Below are 5647 nucleotides of genomic sequence, written 5' to 3' on the forward strand. Positions count from 1 at the left end.
GCGAGGGTCTTTATTCGCCTCCCGGCCCCTGAATGTCACAGCGGGTGTCAGTTGGCCTCCAGCCCCTGCCCGAAGCCCCCTCCCCATTGTGCATCGCACATACCAGGTTGCACAATAGCAACCTGGCTATAAAAGGGAAAGACAGACGGCTTGGCTATTTCGGACAAGGACACCCAAATCGGTCTGGGAAGACAAAGGGGCAGAGGGGGAGGGGAGGGGGAAAGACAGAGGGTGGAGGGGGGGCATTGCAGACCCCCATACCTTGAGCAAGAAAGCTGGGAGACCCTTCTCTCCGAGGCAAGGAGAGCAGACATTTTTTCCAGCGCCGATGTTACTTGGAACGGTCACTAAACAAAGTCAAGGACTATCTGTATGTCCAGGTATTTTATTTCAGGCATATATAGGTGGTCCTCAACTTACGACCACAACGGACCCCCACAACGGACCCCCAAAATTCTGCTGTCTCTAAGTGAGACAGCTGTTAAGTGAATTTTGCCCTGCTTTACAACCTTTCCGCTCACTGCTGTTGTTAAATTAGGAACACGGTCGTTAAGTGAATCCAGCTTCCCTATTGACTTGGCCTGTCAGAAGATCGCAAAAGAGGATCACCTGACCCCGGGGGACGCTGAGATAGACATAAATACGAGTCAATTGCCAAGCTGTCTGAATTTGGATCACCTGACCATGGGGGATGCTGTGAAGGCCGTTCAGTGTGAAAAACGGTCATAAGTCCCTTTTTACAGTGCCGCTGTAACTTCGAACGGTCGCTAAATGGAACAGTTGTAAGTCGAGGACTACCTGTACAGGAGGGTTTGGGAGGAAGAGGGGGAGAATTGGAACTCGTGGGCATTTTGACAAAGAATCAAGTAAATAAATAAATACATAAATGTTGGGTGCCATCGCAGACAGTCAGTAAACGGAACGATCGCAAGTCAAGGACTGCCTGTAGTAAGGATTCTGCTGGCTTTTTTTGGGAGCAAAAAAGCATGTAGTCCTCTCTGTGGTCCTCTAGGATCTGCCACCCCGCGACGGGACGTCACGGCCCAAGCATTGTTCTGCCTTCTCTGGGGATCTAACAATTGGATCGTGTTTCCAGGCCGTCTAACGTTTCAACAAATATAAAAGGGTTGTGTATTTTGGGCCTCGGAATCCCTGCAAAGGTGTGACCTCATAGGACAAATCTGGGGTCTGGGAAGCGAAGCCGGACTTTAAAAAGGCATCCACAGAGACCCGCCTTCTTGCGGGCCTTTTCTGCCCCCCCCCCTGGGGGGGAAATACGTGGGGAGGTCGCCCCAAAGGTCGAGAGTAGAGCCTCCGTAGCTAGAGGCAGCGAAGCTTTGAATTCCAGGCCGAGAGATCCCAGAATGGAACAGGAACTTTTAAAAGAGGAAAGAAAAAGGAGAGGAGAGCAGAAGAGGAGAAGAGAGGAAAGGAAAGGGAGGGGAAGGGGGAGGGGAAGAGAGGAGAGGAGAAGGACCAGACTTGAGTGCCCAATTTCTGTCGCTAAGCAAGACAGTTGCTCCATGAATTTTGCCCCATTTGACGACCTTTCTTGCCACAGTTGTTAAGGGAATCACTGCAGTCGTTCAAATAGTCACACGGTCGTTAAGCGAATCCAGCTTCCCCATTGACTTTGCTTGTCAGAAGGTCACAAAAGGGGATCCCCTCACCCCGGGACACTGCGACGGTCGTAAATAGGAGCCAGTTGCCAAGCGTGGGGACGCTGCAATGGTTGAAAGTGTGAAAATGGGTCACAAGTCCCTTTTTTCACTGCCACTGTAGGTTCAAACGGTCACTAAACGAGCCATTGTAAATCGAGGACTCCCTGCATAGAATGGTTTGGGAGGAAGAGGAGGAGAGTTGGAACTCATAGGTGTTTTGATAAATAATCAAATAAATAAATACAATAAATTTTGATGACATTGCTGACGGATTGCGCTACTGGAATGAAGTTACGTCCGACACAAACTTACGACCGTCGCAGCATCCCCTGTGGTCGCATGATCAAAATTCAGAGGCTCAGCAAATGACTCGTACTTATGACGGCTGCAGCGTCCTGGGGTCATGTGATGCCCTTTTGCGACCTTCTGACAAGCAGAGTCAATGGGGAAGCCCAGATTCATTTAACAACCGTGTTACTGAATCAACCACTGCAATGATTCATTTAACAACTGTGGCAAGAATGGTCGTAAAAGGAGGAAAAACCTCACTTAACAAATGTCTCACTAACAGAAATTGCTTGGCTGCTGACTCCGATTTATGACGCTTGCAACCTCCCATGATCCCCTTTTGCCATCTTCGGGTAAGCAAAGTCAAAGGGAAAGCCATATTCATTTAACGGCCGTGTGATTCGCTTAACAGCCGTGGCAAAAAAGGTCATAAAATTGGGCATGACTCACTTAACAACCGCCTTGCTTAGCAACGGAAATTCTATCCTGATTCTGGTTGTCAATTGAGGGCTACCTGCACAAGCAGGACCTGATGAGTGGGATCCTTTTGTGTCCGCGTGGGTCAAAAAATTCAAGATGGAGTCCACACTCAGGCCAGCGAAGCCCCACATGTAAAAAAATAGAGAGTCCAGCTTGGCTCATATGACTGGCCGCCATTTTGACTTTTTTGACCTTTCGCCCTTCTTCCACAGCCCTGACTCTCTCAATCTTTTTCTTCTCTTTCTGGCTGCCCTTTTTAAAAACAGGAACAATAATAGGAGGCCGGACTTCCCAGTCGGAGATATCCTGGATGAAAAAGAAATCAGGTTTTTTGTAAGAATAAGCTGCGATTGGCGAAAAGGAACAAAACCCCACAAAATGCTGGCATTCAAAGTTCATTACTGCTGCCCATTGGAAAGCACAGGGAAACAATAGCAGGCCAGCCATGATTATCCAAATTTAAACTTCATTTTTACAGGGCGTTTTTGTTCCCTCTCCTCATTCCCATTGAACCCAATCTCATTTTTTGAGAAAAATTCCTCAGGATTCCCCCCCCCCCCTCTCTGCTGGTGCTTCGGATGCCTCTCTATACACGAGCCCCCACCTCACCCCATCATTCCCAGCTGAAAAATTAGGCCACAGAATCTAGAAATCGAAGCGTCCCTTGAGGTCATCTAGCCCAACCCTGCATGGGCGGAGAGCCTACACCAAGGTGGCTAGATAAATGACGCTGCAGCCTCTATTCAGATGGAATGGGGGCTCCAAATCATCAAAGTAATTAATTTTTAATTAATTTGTAAACCTGTTTTTCCCCCCCATCCTGCATTCTGGCATAAGAGGGGATAGCCAGCAATGCATCTTGAGTGACAACTGTGATTTCAAAGGGGTCCTTTGTTCTGCCCACGCTTTTTCTAAAACTAAAAATAATTCTTTATACCTAAAGATGGGAGAGCCAAACCACACAGGTAATTTGTTAGAGCAGTTTGTTCAACTCCATGCTTTAATGGTGGCGGACTTCCACTCCCAGAATCTCTGAGACAGCCATGCTTTAAGAGGAGAGGACTTCCACTCCCATAATCCCCCAGCCGGCCTGCTTTAAGAGGGGAGGACTTCCACTCCCAGAATCCCCCAGCCAAACATGCTTTAAGGGGAGAGGACTTCCACTCCCATAATCCCCCAGCCGGCCTGCTTTAAGAGGGGAGGATTTCAACTCCCAGAATCCCCCAGCCAGCCATGCTTTAAGAGGGGGGGACTTCCACTCCCAGAATCCCCCAGCCAAACATGCTTTAAGAGGGGAGGACTTCCACTCCCAGAATCCCCCAGCCGGCCATGCTTTAAGAGGGGAGGACTTCCACTCCCAGAATCCCCCAGCCGGCCATGCTTTAAGAGGGGGGAATTCCACTCCCAGAATCCCCCAGCCGGCCATGCTTTAAGAGGGGGGAATTCCACTCCCAGAATCCCCCAGCCGGCCATGCTTTAAGAGGGGGGAATTCCACTCCCAGAATCCCCCAGCCAAACATGCTTTAAGAGGGGAGGACTTCCACTCCCAGAATCCCCCAGCCGGCCATGCTTTAAGAGGAGAGGACTTCCACTCCCATAATCCCCCAGCCGGCCTGCTTTAAGAGGGGAGGATTTCAACTCCCAGAATCCCCCAGCGAGCCATGCTTTAAGAGGGGAGGATTTCAACTCCCAGAATCCCCCAGCCAGCTTGCTTTAAGAGGGGAGGACTTCCACTCCCAGAATCCCCCAGCCAGCCATGCTTTAAGAGGGGGGGGACTTCAACTCCCAGAATCCCCCAGCCAAACATGCTTTAAGGGGAGAGGACTTCCACTCCCAGAATCCCCCAGCCGGCCATGCTTTAAGAGGGGGGGACTTCCACTCCCAGAATCCCCCAGCCAGCCATTCTTTGAGAGGGGAGGACTTCAACTCCCAGAATCCCCCAGCCGGCCATGCTTTAAGAGGAGAGGACTTCCACTCCCATAATCCCCCAGCCGGCCTGCTTTAAGAGGGGAGGATTTCAACTCCCAGAATCCCCCAGCCGGCCTGCTTTAAGAGGGGAGGATTTCCACTCCCAGAATCCCCCAGCCAGCTTGCTTTAAGAGGGGAGGACTTCCACTCCCAGAATCCCCCAGCCAGCCACGCTTTAAGAGGGGGGGACTTCAACTCCCAGAATCCCCCAGCCAAACATGCTTTAAGAGGAGAGGACTTCCACTCCCATAATCCCCCAGCCGGCCTGCTTTAAGAGGGGAGGATTTCAACTCCCAGAATCCCCTAGCCAGCCATGCTTTAAGAGGGGAGGATTTCAACTCCCAGAATCCCCCAGCCAGCTTGCTTTAAGAGGGGAGGACTTCCACTCTCAGAATCCCCCAGGCAAATATGCTTTAAGAGGGGAGGACTTCAACTCCCAGAATCCCCCAGCCAGCTTGCTTTAAGAGGGGAGGACTTCCACTCCCAGAATCCCCTAGCTAAGGCATGCTGGCTGTGGAATTCTGGGAGTTGCAGTCCATACTTCTTAAAGTTCCCAAGGTTGATAAACCCTGTTTTAGGCAAGAGTTGAAGCCCTCTTAAAGCGTGGCTGGCTGGGGGGATTCTGGGAGTCGAACCGAGGACTGCCTGCAGCTTGGACCTGCCTTCTTCAGGTATAATGCAGGCCTTTTGCATCCCCAGTCCTGGCCAAGCTCAGGGCCTTCCTTTGAGTAGCTCCGCCAGCCTCAAAACCCCCAACCGAAATACTTTAGCCTGGTTAAAGTGACGCATTTTGCTTTTTCCCCGAAATTTCCCTGAAAGGCAAAGTTCGTTTTCCCTTTTTCCGAAGCGCAATGGATTCCCTTCCTTCGGGGATCTGAGGCTGCTGCCAAGAGATCTCTATTTTTCTTTATAGAATAGGTAATCCTCACTTACATTTCATCTAGCGACTGCTTGAAGCTACAGCGGCAGTGAAAGAAGATGCCTTGCGGCCGTTTTCCACATTCACGACCGTTTGCAGCATCCTCACGCGATCGAAATCCGGACGCTTGGCCACTGACTCGTATTTATGACGGACGCAGTGTCCTGGGGGGGTCACCTGATCCCCTTTGGCGACCTTGTGACGAGCAAAGTCAATGGGGGAAGCCGGATTCACTTAACGACTGTGTTACTAGCTTATCAACTGCAGGGATTTGCTTAACGACTGTGGCAAGAAAGGTTTATAAAATGGGGCAAAGCTTACTTAACAACCG

General features: G+C 50.5%; 1 protein-coding gene and 1 long non-coding RNA gene across 2 annotated transcripts in view; both read left to right on the top strand.

The window, feature by feature from the left end:
- Positions 1 to 5647, top strand: part of LOC308677644 — a 792073-nt gene that overhangs the window by 655861 nt on the left and 130565 nt on the right. The gene's annotated exons all lie outside the window — the stretch shown is intronic.
- The window catches only part of JMJD4 (jumonji domain containing 4), a 178480-nt gene that overhangs the window by 93547 nt on the left and 79286 nt on the right, over positions 1 to 5647 (top strand). The window lies entirely within an intron of this gene.

Source organism: Vipera berus, assembly GCF_964194415.1.
Source record: "Vipera berus genome assembly, chromosome: Z".
Taxonomy (NCBI): domain Eukaryota; kingdom Metazoa; phylum Chordata; class Lepidosauria; order Squamata; family Viperidae; genus Vipera; species Vipera berus.